General features: G+C 44.3%; 1 long non-coding RNA gene across 2 annotated transcripts in view; it reads right to left on the bottom strand.

Moving 5' to 3' along the window:
• LOC114103833 (uncharacterized) overlaps positions 1 to 22253 on the bottom strand; it is a 33898-nt gene that overhangs the window by 9467 nt on the left and 2178 nt on the right. The window contains exons 2-4 of one of the 2 annotated variants that reach the window (XR_011707555.1): positions 6035 to 6135; positions 360 to 474; positions 111 to 203 (exon numbers count right to left, since the gene is read on the bottom strand). This is a non-coding gene — a long non-coding RNA (uncharacterized lncRNA). The remainder of the gene's footprint in view (positions 1 to 110; positions 204 to 359; positions 475 to 6034; positions 6136 to 22253) is intronic. The other variant, XR_011707556.1, reaches the window with a different exon arrangement.

The following is a 22253-nucleotide window of genomic DNA, read 5'->3' as shown; positions in this document are numbered from 1 at the left end:
GCCATTCCACCCTAAATGCATCTGATCTCATCTAAAACCCTGCTGGGGAACCTGTCCTCAGCAGCCCAGGTCAGGGCCCCTCATCCCCATGACAGACTTTTTACACTCACCTGAGGTCTCCCAAAGGTCATTTTCCTGTTTCCCCAGCATCTACCCAGCAGACGCTCAGCCATGGCGTGTGTGTGCTTGCGTTCTGAGAAAAGCTGGTAAGGAACAGAAATGGTTTTGTGGTTTGCCAGAGTAGGGAAGCAGGTAGCATATTTCCGTTAGGGAGATACCAGAAAGGGTGTCCTGGAGGATGTACATGTGCCCTGCTCCTGGATGAATGAGTCAGCTGTGACCACAGGAAGGAGACTCACCTGCTGGGCTGCTATAGTTTGGGTATGGGATGTCCTCCAAAGGGCTCTGTATTGAATGCTTGGTCCTCAGCCTGTGGAGCTATTGGGAGGTGGTGAAGCATTTAGAAGACTGAACCTAGTAGGAAGAAGTTAGGTGATTGAGGACATGGTCTAGAAGGGGATATTGGAACCCTGATCCCTCATCTCTCTGTCTCTCTTTGCTTCCCAGATGTCATGATGTGAAGATTCCTCCTCTACCACATAATTCCACCATGATGTACTGCCTCTAGCAATAGGACCAAACAATCATGGACTGAAACCTCTGAAACCATGAGCCCAAATAAACCTTTCCTCCTTTTAAGTTGATTATCTCAGGTATTTTTGTCACAGCAACAGAAAGCTGGCTAACACATGGGCAGAGGGAGCAGAGAGGCTGGCTATTGCAGAGACAGAGAGGCCAGACCCATGAGACTTGCTAAGAAGCCATTCAGTGGCCCCTGGGCTTGGAGAAAAGGTGACAAAAGGAAAGGAATGGGAAGAGAAGTGGCAGAGAGGAGGTGTGACCTGAGCAGGAAAAGCCTTGAATGTCAATCAAGGTGGGGACTCTGACCCTAGCCAGTCAGGTGTCAGAAGCTCTTACTCAGCAAGGACAGGTTTTGGTAGATGCATGAGGCCCGGTAGACAGAGAAATGATGGGTAGATTAAGTGGTAGATTAGGCTTGGAGCAGCCATAGCTTCAGATCTTTTTTGTTTGTTTGTTTTTGTTTTTGTTTTGATTGGTGCTAGGAATTGATCCCAGGGATGCTTTTATCACTGAACCACATCTCTAGTCCGTTTTTTGGGGGGAGGGGGGTTTACCCAGGTTGCTTTACCACTGAACTATATCCCCAGACCATTTTATTTTTCACTTTAAGACAGGATCTCACTAAGTTGCTTAAGTCCTCATTAAATTGCTGAGGCTGGCCTTGAATTTGCCACCCTCCCACCTCAGCTTCCTGAGTCACTGGGATTACACGCATGTACCACCATACTTGGCTTCATGATATTTTATAGAAAAGCCCAAAATTCAGTCTTTATAATTATATTTCCTTAGTAAAAACACCTCCATCAAATAAATATGTATTCTAGTCTTCAGTTTGCACCTGCTGAAGGCCAAATCAGAGATGTGCATTAGGTTGATGATAACGCTGGTGACTAGTGAGGAAAATGGCCTGGGAAGGGCCAGAGCAGGAGCAGCCAGACCCCAGGGAGGGGGCTGCAGTTTCACAGGTGAGTCTGAGGATGGTTGGGAATGAAAAGGAGGGGAGAGCAGGGAGGAGTAAGATTGCCAGACAAAACAGGCAACATCCAGTTAAATTGGAATTTCAGGTAAACAACAAATTTTTTCAGCATTAAAAATTACTTAAGGGGCTGGGGATGTGGCTCAAGCAGTAGCGCGCTGGCCTGGCATGCGTGCGGCCCGGGTTCGATCCTCAGCACCACATACAAAACAAAGATGTTGTGTCTGCCGATAACTAAAAAATAAACATTAAAAAAAAAATTACTTAAACACTATTACACAGTATTTAAGCAGTATTAAAAAATAATCATGTGTCGGAATTGTGGCTTAGTGGTAAAGCACTTGCCTAGCATGCGTGAGGCACTGGGTTTGATCCCCAGTACCCCATAAAAATAAACAAATAAAATAAAGGTATTGTGTCCATCTATAATTTAAAAATATTTAAAAAAACAATCAGAGGCTGAACATGGTGCCACACACCTGTAATCCCAGCAACTCAGGAAGCTGAAGCAGGAGGATCACGAGTTGGAAGCCACCCTGGGCAACTGAGTGAGACCCTGACTCAAAATAAGAAAAATCAGCCGGACGCAGTGGCACATGCCTGTAACTCCAGCGTCTTGGGAGGCTGAGGCAAGATGATAACATGTTCAAAGCCAGTCTCAGCAAAAGTGAGGTGCTAAGCAACTCAGTGAGACCCTGTCTCTAAATAAAACATAAAAAAGGGCTGGGGAATGTGGCTCAGTGGTTAAGCACCCTGGGTTCAATCCCTGGTACCCGCCCCCCAGGGAAAAAGAAAAGAAAAGAAAGGAAAAAAATAATTGGAGGCTGAATGAGGTTCCCAATACCTGTAATGCTAATGAGTTGAGAAGCTGGAGGATCTCAAATTCAAGGCCAGGCTGAGCAATTTAGCTGAGAGCCTGCCTCAAAAAATAAAGGGCTGGGGGTATATCTCAGTGGTAGAGCACCCCTGGGTTCAATCTCTGGTATGAGCCAGGGAGGGGGATTGTTTATTTGAAAATGCAATTTGTATTTGTCTGGTATTTGCATTTGTTAAATCTGGCCACCCCAATGGAGAAATGATGTGGCCATGAAATTGAGAGCACTTGACACAGAACTGAAAAGGTGGGCAGTGGGGGTTCATAAACCTCGGAGTGGGATGGAGGGCAGAGCAGGGCAGGGCAGGGCAGCAACGCCTCTCCAGGGTAGTTGTCAGGTCAGCTTGGCTCTCTATAAAGCCTGACCCAGACAGGTGCAGCCATCCAGGACAAAAGATCCAGGTGAATCATATAGGTCTCCACCCTGATTCCAACCCCTGGTTCATTCTCTGCAGGGTGACCCTCAGGCTGGACTCAAGGACAAGCAGGAGACCCGGGGAACCTGGACAGGAGCAAGATTGGTTCCTGTCCTTTTTTGGGGTTTCTTCTCCTAGCACAGCCAAGCTTCACGACCCCACATTTCCTCCGTCCTCTGCCTCTGCTGCTCTGCCACTGCAACTTAGTTTTAAAATGTACAAGTTTCTTTCTCTTCCTCTCCCCCTGCTCCTACCTAATCTCTCCCCTCCCTAATCTCAGGGGAAAGAGGATTACCTTTCTTCCTCATCCTAGGCAGAGTTATCTGTCCCTGAGTACACACCCGCCAAAGGAAGGAAGTCATCCAGACTTTGGGGATGACTCCAGAAGATCTCAGAAATGACTGTCCCAAATTCACAAGTGAATTACAACTCCCACAGAGAACAGGTGGAATGTAGCCTTTAAGTCACCTCTTTAAAATCCCCCTATTCCTGCTAATGGGCAGAACCACAGCTTCTGGGACACAGGTGACCCCTGTGTTTCTCCTTTGCTAGCAAAGCAATAAACCTTCTTTTTCCTTTTTCTCAAAACCATGTGCTTATCATTGGGTTGGCTTTGGGAACAAGGATGGCAACACCTCTATAACAACCAGGATGGTGCAGCAGCATGTGGTGGAGACCGATCTGAGGTCCCAGCTGGAATCGCCCACCAGGAGGGAGCTGAGGATGCAGGATGGATAGGGTGAGCCAATGGACACCCGTTGGAGTTCACACCTATTTCCTCCTTTTCTGCCTGCTACTTCCTAGGGTGTTGCTGGCTCCTCATTCTCCTTTACCTGTTTCATATCTGGCAAACCTTCCAGCCCTGACCTTTTGTTTTACCCCGTTTTAACTCCCAAGATACACTGACCTGCTGTATTCACCCTCTCATGCCTGCCCCCTCCATCTCTCTCCCTTCTCCTTTCTCCCAGTTACCTTTCCGCCCCCACCCCAATACCTGGTTTTCCTCAGCTACTCTTTTCTTCCTCTCTCTTCATTTCTGTCTTATTCACAAACTGGCTCAAAAATTTCTCCTGAATTCCCCAAGAAATGCATAAAAATGCTCACCCCAACATCACAAAGTAAAAACAACCATAGCAGAATCTGCACTAGGTAAAAATGTCCAATTGCCTTAAAAGTGCCAGAAAAGCCAAATCCTCTTGACAAGATTTGGGTCTGCAAAACGTGATCTAGGAGATTGGGCTTGGTAAAAATCATGGCTGCAAAGGAAATGAAAACTGGGCTGGGGCCATAGCTCAGTGGCAGAGCGCTTGCCTAGCACACATGAGGCACTGGGTTTGATCCTCAACACCACATAAAAATAAATGAAATAAAGGTATTATGTCCACCTACAAAAATATTTTTTAAAAAGGAAATGAGTGGTAGTGCGCTCGCCTAGCATGCATGAGGCACTGGGTTCGATTCTCAGCACCACATACAAATAAAATAAAGATATTGTGTCCACCTAAAGCTAAAAAAAAATTTTAAAAAAAGGAAATGAAAACTGATTAATAAAGAAATCCATTGGGAGGGGCAAGGAGGGAGGATGGGAATGGGAAAGATAGTAGAATGAATCGGACATAACTTTCCTATGTTCATATATGAATACATGACCGGTGTAACTGCACATCGTGTACAACCACAAGAATGAGAAGTTATACTTCATGTATATATGATATGTCAAAATATATTCTACTGTCAGGTATAACTAAAAGGAATAAATAAAAAAAAAAAAGAAAGAAAAAGAAAAAAGCTGCATATGACTGTAATCCCAGCAGTTTGGGGGACTGAGACAGAAGGATTGTGAGTTCAAAGCCAGCCTCAGCAACTATGAGGTGTTTAGCAGCTCAGTGAGACCCTGTCTCTAATAAAATACAAAATAATGGCTCTGTGGACCAGTGCCCCTGAGTTTAATCCCCGGTACTCAACAGCAACAAAAAAACCCATTTTGTTTAAAAGATTGAGGGCTAGGGGTGTGGCTCAGTGGTGGAGGGCTTGCTCAACATGCAAAGGCCCTGGGTTCCACCCCCAGCACACCTAAATAAATTAAATAAATAAATATTAGATTGAATAAAATTAAAGTTGAAAAGTGATATCTAGGGCTGGGGATGTGGCTCAAGCAGTAGCGCGCTCGCCTGGCATGCGTGCGGCCCGGGTTCGATCCTCAGCACCACATACAAACAAAGATGTTGTGTCCGCAGAAAACTAAAAAATAAATATTAAAAATTCTCCCTCTCTCTCTCTCACTCTCTCTTTAAAAAAAAAGAAAAGAAAAGTGATATCTAGGGGAATAAGTTTGGCAAAATAAAGTTTAAACACAAAAATATACAAAAATAAATGATTTGACAATGCTGTATTTAAATTTTATGAAGAAATTAATTTGCCTTTATGCAACTTATTTCAAAAATGCTTTACTGACAAAAAAAAATCAATATTGGCAAAAGTTCTAATTAAAATATTTTATTCAAGCCGGGTGTGATAGCAGACAATTGTAAATCCAGCAACTTGGGAGGCTGAGGCAGAAGGATTGCAAGTTTGAGGCCAGTCTGGGCAATTTAGCAAACTCTGTCTCAAAATGAAATGTAAAAAAGGGGATGGTGGATGTACCTCAGGGATAAAGAGCCCCTGGGTTCAATCCCCAGCACAAAAAAAGAAAAAGACAAATGAAGGGGCTGGAGTTGTAGCTCAGTGGCAGAGTGCTCACCTCGCATGTGGCGGGTACTGGGTTCGATCCTTAGCACCACATAAAAAAATAAAATAAAGGCATTGTGTCCATCTACAACTAAAAAAATAATTAAAAAAAAAAAAAAGACAAATGAAGTCAAAGTGCCAACCTAGAGAGGAATTATTATGCTAAGGTCCATGGGAAGACAGAATTCCAAAGAGATGACCCTGGAAGCTTTTGCAACTATAAAGAAGTGATGAACAGGCCAAGATCACTTTTGGTGGCTTTATATGACTAGAAACAAAAATTAAGAGTCCAGGTCTGCAGAGAGTTGGGGACTGAGAAGCCAACTCCCACATTAGACTCAGCTCCCAAAAGACTGTGCCCCAGGAATGAAAGTGAACTGAAAATAAACTAGTCCTTACCTGAGCTGTAGTCAAGGCTTTGAGTCATCCAGGTGCTCCAGAAAACATCATGCCCTAAGTATGAACCAAGATGATCTCAGTTTGTTAATCCCTCCAGGCGCCTGGAAAGTGAAATAAAAAAAATTTCTCTTCAGTGAACAACAAAATCACCCTGTTTAAAATTATTTCTACAAATAATATCACAAATACAATATTTAACACACAAAAATAAGCAGACACATGAGGTAGTCAGATTCCTTCAGTTAAAACCACCAGAAATAACAGTCAGCCATAATAGAGCCAGAGGAACTCCGGGTATAAGAAAAATCATACTTACAGTGTTCAAGAAACCAGGGCTAGTGCCAGCATGCCTGTAATCCAGTGGCTCAGGAGGCTGAGGCAGGAGGATCATGAGTTCAAAGCCAGCTTCACCAACTTAGTGAGGCCCTAAGCAACTCAGTTAGACCCTGTCTCAAAATAAAATAATAAGATGGGGATGTGGCTCAGTGGTTAAGCATCCCTGGATTCAATGTCAAAATTGAAAGTTTCAACAGGGAACTGGAGACTCCATAAAATTATATAGCATGTGTGAAAAGGGAATAAATAGGAAGTCTATAAAAATTCTAACTAAAGCCGTGCATGGTCATGCACTCCTAGAATCCCAGCTATTCAGAAAGTAGAGGCAGGAGGATAACAAATTCAGGCCAGCCTGAAGAATTTCATGGACCCTGTGTCAGAATTAAAAAAAAGAAAGAAAAGGTGGGGTGTGCTGGGGATGTAGCTCAGAGGTAGAGCACTTCTGGGTTCACTCCTCAGTACAACAATCAATCAAACAAGCTAGAATCATAAACCCAGTGGATTCATTTAATAGATTTTGTTGTTGTTGAGGTACTGGGGGTAGAACCCAGGGGTGCTCTACCACTGAGCTACATCCTGAGCCCTTTTTATTTTTTATTTTGATACAGAGACTTGCTTCATTTCCCAGGCTGGCCTCCAACTTGCAATCTTCATGCCTTGGCATCCTGAGTTGATGGGATCACAGGTGTGTGCCACCCCAGCTGGCAGATTTAACAACATGGCTAAAGAATGAATTGGGGAAGTGGAAGGTGGGTCAGAAGAAATGATCCAGAAAGAAGTATGGAAAGACAAAAGGATGGGGTCTGCAAAAGAAAAGTTTACAGATCTAGAAGCCACAATCAGAAGAGTTTACATATGTTTGTTTTTTCTTTAAATATTTATTTTTAGGTGTAGATGGACATAACACAATGCCTTTATTTTTATGTGATGCTGAGGATCAAACCCGGGTCCCGCTACTTGGTAGGCAAGTGCTCTACCGCTGAGCCACAATCCCAGCCCCAAGTTTATGTATGTTTAAATTGCAGTTCCAGGGCTGGGGATGTGGCTCAAGCGGTAGCGCGCTCGCCTGGCATGTGTGCGGCCCGGGTTCGATCCTCAGCACCACATACCAACAAAAGATGTTGTGTCCGCCGAAAACTAAAAAATAAACATTAAAAAAAAAAAAATTGCAGTTCCAGAAGAAGAGGAAAGAGATGAGAACAAAGGCAATAGTCTAAAAGAAAATGGTTGAGAATTTTCCAGAATGGTTGGAAGATATTGATCTTATAGATTTGAGAACTCAAATTTCTCCAAATAAAAGAAAAGAAATACACCATCATGGTGAAAATGTAGAAAATCAAAGACAAAAAGAACAATCTTACCAAAGCAGACAGAGGAAAACAATGGATTGTAAAGCTGGTTATTTACTTCTTATCTCTCAGCCCAGGCTCCTGCAATCTGCTCAGTGCTGCAGGGGCTAGGGTCTGCAGACCACCTTTCCCAGAACCCCTTGCCAGCTGACTTCCTGTTAGGTTCTGCTCACTGGAGGCATGAAAGGGAGATCAACTGGCAGGAGAAAGGGATTCCTTCCTGTCTCTACATCCTGTTGGCTTCACTTCAAGAGTCTCCAGCTTCTTTCAGTCCTCCCAGCACCAGCCTGACAAGGTTTTCCACGCTGGTAGGGACTCGCTTATGGTCCAGCCCCAGCTGGGGTCCTCCTCCAAGATCTTAGGTCCTGTTAGCCTTAGTTCTTCCCTTTCATCCTCCCAAGCCTAGGGGTGGCAGCTGCTTCCTGTAATTACTAATATATGGGTAACTTCAGCACCCTCTCTGTATTTTTCAGCCTTCTAGCATCCGGGTAAACAACCCACCATGTGAATATCCCTTTTGTTTGAAAAAACTAAAAATGGTTCATAATTTCCCGAGTTCTGTAAAAAATGATACAGAACTCTTCAAAGGACCGTAGTGTGGTAGGTCGTATTATTGTTCTCAATTATTTGGTGTCAATGCCTATGGGACATAGATCTGCAAAACCTGATCCCACTCTGCTGACATCAGGCTTGGCTAATGACATGTGAGGGTAAGTGATGTCTGCTGCCAAAAGCTTTAAGAATCGTCACAGCTCCTTTTTCCCTTCTGCCCGGAGACTGTCCCAGGTAGGAGCCGCAGCCACCGGCACAAGACATGAAAAGTGGGCCTGAGACAAACGGTTGTTCCAAGCCAAGGAAATTTAGGATGTTACATGAGCAACACGAAACCTGACAGATTCACAGAATTGGAGTATACCTGATTCCTCAACAGCAAAAACAAAAGCCAGCAGACAGGTGGACCATAGCTTAAATGTACTAGAGGCAATTACTGTCCAAAAAAAAAAAAAAAAGCCAGGTGCAGTGGCGCACTCCTGTAATCTCAACTACTTGGGAGATTGAGGCAGGAGGATTGCAAGTTTGAACCCAGCCTGGACAACTCAGCAAGACCCTGTCTCAAAATAAAAACAAAAAGGGCTGGGGATAGAGCTCCGTGGTAGAGTGCACCTGGGTTAAATCTCCAGTACTGTGATAAATAAATAAAGTTAAAAGACAGAAAAAACAAGGAATGGCAAAAGTTAAAAGGATGTGAAATAGATCCAGGTGTGGTGGCCCATGCCTGTAATCCCAGCAGCTTGGGAGGGTGAGGCAGGAGAATTGTAGGTTTTGCTTTGTTTTTTGTGGTGCTGGGACTTGAATCCTGGGCCTACGCACATGTTAGGCAAGCACTCTGCCATTGATCTACATCCCCAGCCCAGGAGGATTTGTAAGCTTGAGGTCAGCCTCAGTAACTTGGCAAGACTAAGTAACTTAGCGAAACCCTGTCTCAAACTCAAAAATAAAACAGGCTGTGGATGTACTTCAGTGGTTAAGCACCCCAGGTTCAATCCTCAGTACCAAAAAAAAAAAAGAAAAAAGAAGGAAAGAAAGAAAAAAAGATGTGAAATAATGTACCACATAGACATTAACCGTTAGACAAATGAATATTTTTATAGCTAATTATCAAAAAGAAAGAACTTTAATACATTAAATACACACACACACACACACACACGAGACAAAGCAGGTCATAATAATAGATGTTCTAGTTGCTAAGATATAGCATTTCTTAAGATGTAGCATTTCTAAATTTGTAGTCACCTATTAACACGGTCTTAAAACATAAATAAGGGGGGCTGGGGATGTGGCTCAAGCGGTAGCGCGCTCGCCTGGCATGCATGCGGCCCAGGTTCGATCCTCAGCACCACATACAAACAAAGATGTTGTGTCCGCCAAAAACTAAGAAATAAATATTAAAATTCTCTCTCTCTCTCTCTTAAAAAAAAAAAAAACATAAATAAGGGAAATTTTCTGTATGCCCCCATGTTAAAATACTCAGAAAGCAAGCCAGTTGAAGGTCTTAAAAAGAAAAGAAACATGATTGGATTCAAGATTGGATTTAGAGACACCTTGGCTTCCCTGTAGAAAACGGACTAAAGAGTGGAGGGTAATAAGCAAGGGGGCAAGTTAACTGGTCCTTTTTTTTTTTTTTTTTTTGAGTCTAGGGATTGACCCCAGGAGTTGTATCACTAAACCACATCCTCAACCCTTTTTTTTTTTTAATTTTGAAACAGGATCTCCCTAAGTTGCTGAGGCTGGCCTCAAGTGTCAGATCCTCCTGCCTCAGCCTCCAGAGTCGCTGAGAATCATTACTGGCATGTGCCGTTGCACTGGGCAAGTAAGCTGGATGTTTGGAGGGTAGTGGAATATACTGGGGCTGCAGAGGTGTAAAGAAGTTGGTGGATTTAAGACATGGTTGGACATGGATCTACAGAACTTGCTAATGGATTAGATGGGAAGGGTATCAGATAAAGTAAAGAAAGAAAATGATACTGCCTCCTGTGTGTGGGTGTCGTGGACAGTGACAGCATGTCATCAACAAGGGCGTTCAGGTTTGACGAGGGATGGTGAGCATTCTGTTTAAGACTTATTAAGTTAAGAACCTTAGTGAACAACCAAGTGGGGATGGCCAACGGGTTGCCTTTGTTGACTAAGAAAGTGAACTCCCTTCCCCAGGGGACAGATACAGTGAAATTCAGTTGAACAGCCTTGGACAGGGAACAAATGGGCTTCCCTGTAGCTTCCATTGCCCTGGATGTGTTCTCATGTGGCTCACAGGTTGGCTCCCATCTGTCTAGACACCTGGAGGCAGGAGTCATGTCCCTCACCTCCACCCCCACACGGCCTCTTCCGCTGCCTGCGTGGCTCTAGCTCCCTTTCTCTTTTCTCAGGGGACACTTTCTAGTCCCCTCACTGTCCTGGCCTATTTTAATTTCAGAGCCTCTTCTAGCTTGAAGACTTGAATTATCAGAAGGGTCAGCCAGAAAACAGATTTTAAACAAACCACCATTTACCATCTACACACATCTCAGTCTTTCTCTCACCCCCCTACCATTTGTGGCTGGAACAGTATCATTGCCATCACCTGTAACCACCATCCCGTCTCATCCCAGGCCATCAAGAACCTGTTGGGTTCTGGCACTGTTGGTCTCCCCCCCCCCCACACTGTGTTGGTCTCCACACACACACACAGAGTTTCATGGATTCCTCATAACCCTGTGAGTTAGAACTTGTGTTAATCAGCTTTTTTGCTGCTCAACTAAAAGATCTGATCAGAACAGTTGCAGAGAGGGAAAAGTTTATTTGGGGGCTCATGGTTTCAGAGGTCTCACTCCATAGATAGTTGGCTCTGTTCCTCAGGGCTCCAGGTGAGGCAGAACATCATGGTGGATGTGTGGCAGGGGGAAGCGGCTCACATGATGATCAGGAAGCAAAGAGAGACCCCACTCTCCAGATACAAAGTATATACCCCAAAGCCACGCCCCCATTGCCCACCTCCTCTAGCCACACCCTACCCACCTTCAGTTACCACTCAGTTAATCCCTATCAGGGGATTCATTCACTGATTGGGTTAAGACTCTCAACCCAGTTATTTCTCTTCTGAAACCTCCTTGCATTGTCTCACATGAGAGCTTCTGGGAAACACTTCACATCCAAACCATAAGAGAACTCATCACCTCATTTTAGAGGTGAGTAAACTGAGGCCAAGGATCACATGCTATATATAAATTCCACAGCTGGGATCTGAACTCAGAACAAACTAATTTAAGAGTCCCCATCCCACTCAATATTCTTACCCCATAACTTTGGTTCCAATACATACCTATATTTTCTTTCAGGACTCAAAGTGGAAACCAGGGACTGAAATTCTCAGATTCAGGGAACTCTAACTAAACTGTCCAGCTATGACTGACTTCAGGAAGGACAAGGGCAAGGAACTGGGAAAGAACAGAGAGCAACTTGGAAAAGACTGATATATTAGTCAACTTTTCATTACTATGACAAAATACCTGAGGTAGGTTACTTCAAAGAGGTTTATTTAGCTCACAGTTTTTGGCATTTCTGGAAGTCCAAACAACATTGTGCAAATTCTTATAAGAACTCCCCCGCTTGGTTACTTCAGGGAGAGCCTGTTTCTGTATTTATGGTCTCTTTACTTATAAAGCCACCAGAAGCAGGGCAATGTGGCACACACAGTAATTCCAGTCACTCACTTGTAAACCCAGTGAAGCTGAGGCAAGAGGAAGGCAAGTTTGAGGCTAGCTTCAGCAACTTAGTGAGACCCTCAACAACTTGGCAAGACCCTGTCTCAAAATAAAAAATAAAAATGAATGAGGATATAACTTGGTGGTAAATTGCCCCTGGGTTCAATACCCAGTACCAAAATAAATAGATAGATAGATAAATAAATAAATAAAAATTAAAAATTAAAAAAAAAATTAAGTTACCAGGATTCAATCATGGGGGCTCACCTTAATCACCTAATTTAATTTAATCACCTCCAAAAGGCCCATTTCTAAACAGCATAGACAAATCAAGTTTCTACTCTCTTAATATCATTAATTAAATAAGACTTTGGGGATTAAGCTCCTGTGTGAATTTGGAAGCAGGGTGGACAAACCACAGTCAAACCATGACAACTGTCATTTCTTATGTTGGGGAGTAGCCCAAGTCAGTGTAATTTAGAGGTAACACGTGGAAGGAACCAGTCCAGACCGACTGGGCAGACTGAACCTCCAAGTTTCTGCAGATGATCTCTGGGTTCCCGGCCAGGGCAGCAGGTGGACCAGTAAGGTCCATATGGATTAGAAGCACTGCTTTCCCTAAGTGTCTTCTCCTGCACTCAGGGGCCCCTCCTCAGGGGTTTGATAAATGACATGTTACTAGGATGCTTGTCAAGGCATGAGAAGGCAGAACCACAAACAGCAGCAAAGTAATGACAGAGGAGCCCCTTTCCCCAGGTGGGGCTGCCCTGCCCTGGGCTCACCCTCTCAGAATGAGGATCTTTCATCTGAGATAGCCTCTCTCAGCCAGGCCAGAGTGGCAGTCCTCAGAGACACCTAAGCTGTGGATAGACGGTATTGGGCCCTTCTTCCCCATGTTTTCCTCCCCCCAACACCAAAGGGCATGATTTGGTTGTTTTTGATTTCTTTAAAAAATTGAGTTTGGCCAGGTGTGATGGCACATGCCTATAATTCTAGCAGCTTGGGAGGCGGAGGCATGAAGATTGTGAGTTCAAAGCCAGCTTCAGCAAAAGCAAGCATTAAGTAACTCAGTGAGACCCTGTCTCTAAATAAAATACAAAATAGGACTGGGGATGTGGATCAGTGGTTGAGTGCCCCTGAGTTCAATCCCCAGTACCCCTCCCCCAAAAATTGAGTGTCCCCTTTAATTGTGCATATAAATATAAATTGTGTATATCAATCATGTGTACAGTGAATAATGATTGGGGTGACTGGTATATCCATCACTTTGAATATTCATAATTTCTTTGTCTTGGAAACACTTAAAATCCTCTCTACTAGCTATTTCGAAATATTAAGCCAGGTGTGGTAAAATGCATCTGTAGTCCCAGCTACTTGGGAGGCTGAGGCAGGCAGATTGCTTTGGAGACCTGGAGTTTGAGGTCAGTGTGGTCAACATCTCATGTCAAAAATAAAACAAAAACTTTGAAATCTGCAAATTAATGTTGTCAAACAGAGTAATTCTACTGTGCTAGAAAATATTAGAATATTCCTATCCAAGATGGGTGTAGTGGCGCATCCCTGTAATCCCAGCAGGCTTGGGAGGCTTAGGCAGGAGGATCACAAGTTCAAAGTCAGCCTCAGCAACTTAGCAAGACCTTGTCTCAAAATAAAAAGGGTTGGGGATGTGGTTCAGTGGTTAAGCACACCTAGGTTCAATCCCTGGTACCAAAAAAAATATATTCCAATCCAACTGCACACCCTGTACAAATTAACTATTCTCTCCTTCTCACACCCTCTCTAGTCTTTGGTAATTACTACTCTATTGTTCACTGTATGAGATCAATGTTTTTAGCTTCCACATAAGGGAGAACATGCAGTATCTGTCTTTCTATGCCTTACTTATTTCACTTAACATGATGTCCTCCAAGCTCATCCATGTTGCTGCAAATGACAAGATTTCATTATATTTTTGTGTCTAAATAATACTGCATATTAACAAATATATATATATTCTACTCTTTTGTCAATGATTTTGTAATTTTAATTAGATTTTTATTGAGTTTTTAAAAAAGTTATATTGATGTATAACATACAGAAAAGTGCCCAAAGCATAAATATACATAAACATATGGCTCAATGAATTATCACAAGCTGAATACACCCATATAATCAGCCCCCAGGACAAGTTCCCACAAACACTTCCTTGTGCACGGCTGGTGGGAATGTAAATTGGTACAACCTTTAAGAAAGTGAATTCAGGGGCTGGGGTTGTGGCTCAGAAGTAGTGCGCTCGCCTAGCACACGTGAGGCACTGAGTTCGATCCTCAGCACCACATAAAAACAAAATAAAGATATTGTGTTCACCTAAAACTAAAAAAAAATTTTAAAAAAGAAGGTGAATTTAGCCATCACTACCCATTAGATTCCTATAAGTATGTGAACTGATGCAGGTACAAGTTTTCCTTTGTCCTATTGTTATTACAGCACCAAAAGAGTGAACACAAAAAAGGTAAGACTGGAAATTAAGTTTCATTTAGACTACAGGAATAAGTTTTCATGATCTCTTGCACTGCATGATCACAGCTAATTAATTAAATAATTATTTACTTTTAAAATTTATATATGACAGCAAAATGCATTACAATTCTTATTACACATATAGAGCACAGTTTTTCATATCTCTGGTTGTATACAAAGTATATTCACACCATTCGTGTCTTCATACATGTACTTTGGATAATAATGATCATCACATTCCACCATCATTTCTAACTCCATGCCCCCTCCCTTCCCCTCCCACCCCTCTACCCTATCTAGAGTTCATCCATTACTCCCATGCTCCCTCTCCCTGCCCCACTATGAATCAGCCTCCTTATAACAGAGAAAACATTCAGCTTTTGTTTTTTTAGGATTAGCTAACTTCACTTAGCATTATCTTCTCTAACTCCATCCATTTACCTGCAAATGCCATGATTTTATTCTCTTTTATTGCTGAGTAATATTCCGTTATGGATAATAATATATATATGTATATATATGTATATATATGTATATATATATGTATATATATATATATATATGTATATATATATATATATATATAGTGTGTGTGTGTGTGGGGGGGGTGTGTGTGTATGTGGGTGTATCTGGGATTAAACTCAGGGGTACTTGACCACTGAGCTACATCCCCAGCCCTATTTTGCATTTTATTTAGAGGCAGGATCTCACTGAGTTTCATAGCACTGTGCTTTTTGCTGAGGCTGACTTTGAACTCATGATCTTCCTGTCTCGGCCTCCAAAGCTACTGCGATTACAGGCATGAGCCACCGCGCCCAACTTGGTGTGTTTCTTTCTTATTTTTAGTTGTAAATGGACACAATATCTTTATTTATTCATTTTTATGTGGTGCTGAGGATTGAACCCACTGCCTCACACGAAGTGTGAGGCAAGTGCTCTACCACTGAGCTACAGTCCCAGCTCCTGGTGTCTTTATTTCTGAAGGCTCCTTTGTCACATAAAACTTTGATTAAATTAATTTGTTGCACCTCTTTCTTATTAACCTTTACTTACAGGAGTATCAGCAATGACTCTTATGGTGGATGAGGAAAAGTACCACACTTTTCTGGTCCTGCAACATCATCACCCTCCTTCCACAAATAAGAAAATCAAAGCCAAGGGCAGATTAAAGGCCACCCAAGCTGATAAGGGCCAGGAATGAATGTTAATGTAGGTCCATTGGTCTCACAGTCCAGAATTTCACTAGCACCCAATTATTTAAGAGTAAGTTGCAGCCCAGGGCACCTGGTACACAGCCTGGCCTGGTGTGATGGGTGGGACAAAGTGATGTGCTCTATCAAGAAAGGGCTCCGCCCAGATGCAAGGAATGTGGCTGGCTGATAGCACCCAGCTGTTTGCAACTCAGTTTTCACACCAAGGTCATACTTTCTCTGGTGGCCAGTGGTTGAGCAAGATGTTGGTCTAAGGGCTATTTCTGCCCAGCGGGAGGGGCTTCTCTGGCAGCTGATAGATCTGGAGCTCCTTTCTGGGAAGTTGTCAAGTCTATATTGTTCTATACATTTGTGTAAAACTTGCTGCCAGTGCCTGTTGGTGGTCTAATCCAAGGATGATGGTCTCTGTCCTTTCAGGCGCCCTCTTTTATTCACTCCTGGGGACTGAACCCAGGAGTGCTTAACCACTGAGTCACATCCCCAGCCTTTTTGTTTGTTTGTTTTGAGACAGGGTCTTGCTAAGTTCCTAGGGCCTCACTAGGTTGCTGAACCTGGTTTTCAATTTGCGATCCTCCTGCCTCAGACTCCTGAGTTGCTGGGATTATAGGCATGTGCTACTATGCCTGGCCATGTGTCCTCTTGTCTCCAACAGTCTGGTAAGTCCCCAGAGATGGGCAGAGATTGGTAAGAGATTGCTCTGGGGCCTGCATTCTGTGGGCTTTCTATGCTACATATACAGTCCTGTGCCTACTGGACCTGCCAAGGGTGTCACAAACACATTCTCCAAGATCTCAAGGACCACATGAGGTTATGTTTATGGCCTGGCTCAGGAGGAGGCAGAACAAGCAGGGGTGTGGAAAGCTGCTGCCCTGGTAGGTTTGGAGGAGAGGAGGGGCGGGGGTGTAGCAGCACCAGGCAGGTGAGGGTGTGTGAGTGCCTGTTTGTCTCTCCTGGGTGAGGCTGCATGAATGTCTGGGGACAAGCAACTGCTGTCACGCGGCCTGGCTGCAGGTTTGGGATGGAAGCCAGGTAGGCGGGCTGTGTCAGTCCCATCTACTCACTGGAGGAAGGAAGTGGAATACAGAAGGGGCACAGAGAAACTTCTGCTTTGGTAGAAGATATACAAGAGAGATGGCTGAATTTTCAGAGGATTGCAAGGGCTGTGGACTTCTTGGAGCCAGGGTCCAGGGTAGGAAGGGCTACATTCTTTGGGTACTATGGCAGAAAACTTTGGTGTCTTGGAACATCTTTTTCATACATGTGGGAGTTCCTAAAGTAACTTCAAAGCTTTCCCTCAAAGGAAAAGAATACAGGTGAGGTCTTTTATTCTCTTTCAGGAGGAGAGTACGAGCGGGCAGGTGGCCACTGGCACTGGTAAAGGGCAAAGCTGACACTGCCTGATTCCAGGGGCCACACCAGCGGACCCTGAACATCTTTTTTTTTTTTTTTTTTTTTTTTACATTTTCTTTTAGTTGTTGATAGACCTTTATTTATTTGTATGTGGTGCCAGGCAAGTGCGCAACCGCTGATCCCCAGCCCCAGTCCGGACCTTGCACATCTTTAGCACTTAGCTTTCCTTTATGCAATCTCATCTATGAAATTCCCCATTCTAGGGCTGGGGATGTGGCTCAAGCGGTATCGTGCTCACCTGGCATGCGTGGGATGCTGGGTTCGATCCTCAGCACCACATAAAATAAAATAAAGATGTTGTGTCCGCCGAAAACTGAAAAATAATTATATAAAAAAAGAAATTTCCCATTCTAAAATAAATGCAAAGTATGCACTATTATTATTATTATTTTTACAATTTACAATTTCAAATGTTTGTCTACCCTGATATATTTGTGGATGAAATATTATAATGTAGGGAATTTACTTTAAAATAACGCAGGAGAGCTGGGGGTATAGATCAGTGGTAGATCACCTGTTCCATCCACAGCACTAAAAAAAAAAAAAAAAAAAAAAAGTTAAAACAACCCAGAGGCACTGGGCATGGAGGAGCACACCTGTAATCCCAGTGATGGGAGGCTGAAGCGGGAGAAACATAAGTTCAAGGCCAGCCTGGGCAATAAGTAAGAACCTGTCCCAAAATTTAAAAATATAAAAGTGGCTGAAGATGGAGCCTGGTGGTAAAGCACCATTAAATAAATAAACGAGTAAGTCATCTAGTAAGGTCCTTGATAAAAAGAAAAGCAAAAAGCAATAATTGTCCCACTACCAGCACCTTTTTTTTTTTGTAAGTATCAGTATTGAACTCAGGGGTGCCTGACTGCTGACCACATCCCCAAACCTTTTTTATTTTTTATTTTGAGACAAGTCCTCACTAAGTTGCTTAGGTTGGCCTTGAACTTGTTATCCTTCTGCTTTAGCCTCCTGAGTTGCTGAGGATTAGAGGTGTGTATCACCACACCACCTGGCTCTACCAACACTTGGTTTATTTTTTTATTTTATATATATATATATATACACACACACACACACATACATACACACACACACACACACACACACACATAGATGGACACAATAACTTTTATTTATTTATTTATTTTTATGTGGTGCCGAGGATCGAACCCAGTGGCTCATACATGTGAGGGAAGTGCTCTACTGACACCCCTGAGCTACAACCCGAGCCCTACCAACACCTTTTAACACCACCAAATATGAGAACCCAAACTCATTGTATTGAACATATTTCTTCTTTCTTTTTGAAACATTATTTGTTGCAAGACACACAAAATATAAAATCTACCATTGTAACCATTTTTAAGTGTACAATAGTGTTCAGTACATTTATGCTATCATGCAAGCAATCTGTAGAGCTCTTTTCATCTTGCGTTTGTACAGTTTTGTGGTGACTTCCCGACTTCTGCCACCACGGTGTCCCACTGCACTTCACCCCCACCCCCCATCATAAATCACTACAACAGAGATACTGGAATCCATGTCTCCAGAGTTCTGCCGCAAAGTAATCTGTTTCCACCTGGGATGACTGCAGACCTTGGACTTGGCTGTGGAGTTGCTGGTCCAGGTTTCTGGAAACCCAGTAGTAGGCCAGCTGGGCTGCTTGGACTTCCGGTGTACTTTACCCTGGAGTCCTGGCTGGCTCCTCTGAGCTCCCTGCCCTAGGGAAGGCACTTAAGCAAGTTCTGACAGCTCCCAGTTTCCAACCCTTCTGCCTGCCTGGGGCTGCCCCAGGTCACCTGGGGAGGGAGAGCTGGTGGTGAACAAAGGCCCCTCCTCAGTTCTGGTGACTCAGGGAAGACTCCAGGTCCTGGAGTCCGCTTTCACCCCAGGTGTGAGGGTGACCAGGGGAAGAGCCCCTGCCTAGGTACAGGGTCCTACTGCTTAACTTTAACAGCCATCTCTGTAACACAGATTCAGAGCATTTTGGAGTGAGTGTCAGGAGCGAGGATGGACACCAGGCATATCTGTTAGTTTGCTCTTTGCTGATCTGAAAATGCCTCTCCAGCAACATCCAGCTCTACTCCCTCAGTCTGGGGGCCTGGCCCAGCTCTGGGGGATGAGAGGGCAAGGGAGAGCAAGGAGTGAAGGGAGGGCAGTGGGAGGGTGGAGCACACATAGCTATCAAGTCCCTGTATCCAGTGTATTTCCTTCACCCGAGTTATGACATTTAATCCTAGTGATTTGTCCTGTTGTACCAATCCAAGAATCTAGGGCTCAGAAAGGTCACCAGAAAGTGATGAACCCACAATTTAGGGGTTTCTTGGGGGGCTACTGGAGATTGAACTCGGGGGCACTTGACCACTAAGCCATATCCCCAGTCTATTTTGTACTTTATTTAGAGACAGAATCTCACTGAGTTTAGTGCCTTGCTTTTGCTGAGGCTGGCTTTGAACCGGATCCTCCTGCCTCAAATCTTTCAAGCCATTGGGATTATAGGTGTGTGTCACTGGGCCCTGCTGAACCCAGAATTTAGCACAAGAGATACCTTATTTCATTTTCTTCCTACTGATAGAAAACAGCCATGAAGTTGCTTTTGGCAGATAGATGGTAGATTGGAGGTGAGCATGGCCAACTCTTAGGTCCTGGAAGAGTAGGGGAGGAAAAAAATGGCTTCCCTTTACCCTCTTAGGTTCTTTGGTGGTCTACAAATTAAATTGACAGATTAACAGGAGAGCCGGGCACAGTGGCGCATGCCTGTCATCCCAGAGGCTCAGGAGCTGCGGCAGAAGGATCGTGAATTCAGAGCCAGCCTCAGCAAAAGCAAGGCAGTTAAGCAACTCAGTGACATCCTGTCTCTAAATAAAATACAAAATAGAAGTGAGGATGTGGCTCAGTGGTCGAGTGCCCCTGAATTCAAACCCCACATCTCCCCTCAACCTGCAAAAAAACAAAAAAAAACAACAGATTAACAGGAGAAAAAACATATTTAACTATGTATACGTGGAAGTCCTGCATAATGTGAGGCTCCAAGAAGGGTCAGAGAATTGCACCTTACATAGATAGCATCCTGAGCTATGGAAAGGAATAAGGGCTTGAGGCTCCTGGTGGTGGTGGGGGGTGACTCCAGCCACAAGAAAGTAAGGGGAGGAGCTGTGTGGTAGAAAGGGTGATTGATTTTGCCTTGAGGGTGGGAGGACAGGCCTAAGGACAGTGGGTGCTCTTAATGGATTGTTCTGTTGTAGGGACAGATGAGGCAAGGCTCTGAAGACAGCAGGAAACAGTTTTATTTGGCTGCAGCCAGGTTCAGAGGGCACAGCTTTTGCTGTAATCAATCAATCCTCTGAATCCCGAGTTCAGGGAGTTTCAGAGTTTTATACCCAGCATGTAAGGGGAAGGGCTCAGAAGTTCACATGAAAGCAGTTTTTTTTTCCTTTCACTGTTCTGGGCATATTAACCCTTCGAGGACAACACCTGAGAAGGGAAGAGCTTCTTCTCCCCTTTCTTTCCTCCCCCTGCCAGCTGTTACCATAGAGCCCAATAGGGCTTATCTGAAAAATGTAGACATCTCTGTGAAGCCCCAGCTCAAGGCCAGAGGCCTTGTTTACACATTTCTACAAACTATGGATACATGTTTGTGAAAAACTAGTAAGGGGGTGTCCAGCACCTGGAGTGCTGATTTCTTCCCCGCCAGTGGCCAAGTAAAACAGAGCAACACGAAAATTGGAAGTTTATCTACATTGAGCTCTTCTGTAGACTCTTTTGCTGACAGTCCTAAACACAGCCATGGTAAAGATTTCTGGAGAAGCCCAGTTAAGACTTTTCTGTGGAGAAAGGGGGTGCCACGACAGTTCCAACAATCAGTCATTTACAATTGATGACATGGCGGCAGTTCCCAGAACAGAGGTGTGCGGGAGCAATAGCACTGGCTGAAGGAGTCACAGGACCAGTCTTGAAATTGGGACTTTAACTTTCAGGGAGAAGAGAGTGGGGACAGAGTGTGTGGGCTCATGGGCTCCCTCTGGGGCAGAGTGGGAGGTAGCTGGGTGGTGGGGAGCTCAGAAGGACTATTGCAATAGTTAAGGAGAAAGGTAATGAGGCCAGAGGTGGTAGAACCAGAGAGATGAGAGAAGTTTCTCCTCACCAGGTGCCCCAGGATTGTACAGTCCTGGCCACTTGCAGGCAACATGAGTGAATGAACTACCTGGACCAGGTGACAGATACATGATGATGACAGTGCATGCTGAATGTACACAGCACGTACTCTTCCTTCAAGACAGGCTCCCTGTCCTTCTGACAAACCTTCCCAGGGACTAACCCATCTGCCAGGCACTGTGAGGTGTGCTTTTTAGATAGATACTAGTTGACTTAATCCTCCCAAACTATGATCTCCTTGAAGAGATGAGGAAATTGAGGTTCAATCCAAGGTTAGCCAATTTAGGCAGTGGGCAGATCCAGGGAGCTGGGTTTCACTTCCCCTGGCCTGGTACCCTAAGTGCCTCACCTTAAACATCCGGTCAGTGTGCTTTCCAGCCAAGTCCTTAAGAAAGTCAAGTCTGGGGGCAAGTGGCCCCAGACTGGGGTGTCTGCCCTGCACACCCAGAAGGGTGAATGAAGTTCAATGAGTACATGCCTTCCCCAACCTCACCTCCTGACAACTCCCTGCCATAATTCTGGCCTTTCCCATACTGTCCAGGGAAATCTGGGGAGGGAGGACAGAGGCCTAGTTTCTGTTGGACTCAAACTTCCCACCTCTGTCCAGTCCACCTTCTTCTCTCCAAGGCCTCAGAAAGGCAGACCCAGTTTCCAGGCCCAACTCTGCTCCTAGATGCATTTGGGGGCCTCAGGTTTTCCACTGGAGAATGGACTGAGGACACCCAAAAGTTCAATATGATGCCCTATGCTTCATGCTTGGGACCATGCAGAGGAAGGCATGGGGTGCTAAGGCCATGGAAAAGGGAATTGGTGGCTCTTTGTGGGCTGGAACTGAAGCTGCATATCCCCTGGTACAGCTGGACCCCTCTGCTGTGCTACTTCCCATTCAGCTGACCAGGGAAAACAACCTCAAAGGGCTCAGGAGAAGCCTGGTAGGAAGCAGTATGTGCCAGGCCACCTCCCCAGCCTCTGGAAGGGAGTGTGCTCTGAACAGCCTGGGGCCCAGATCCTGTGCAGGATGTGG

Source organism: Marmota flaviventris, chromosome 5 (assembly GCF_047511675.1).
Source record: "Marmota flaviventris isolate mMarFla1 chromosome 5, mMarFla1.hap1, whole genome shotgun sequence".
In the NCBI taxonomy this organism is placed as follows: domain Eukaryota; kingdom Metazoa; phylum Chordata; class Mammalia; order Rodentia; family Sciuridae; genus Marmota; species Marmota flaviventris.
The sequence above is the reverse complement of the archived record's forward strand: the minus strand, read 5'-3'. Positions and strand labels throughout refer to the sequence as shown.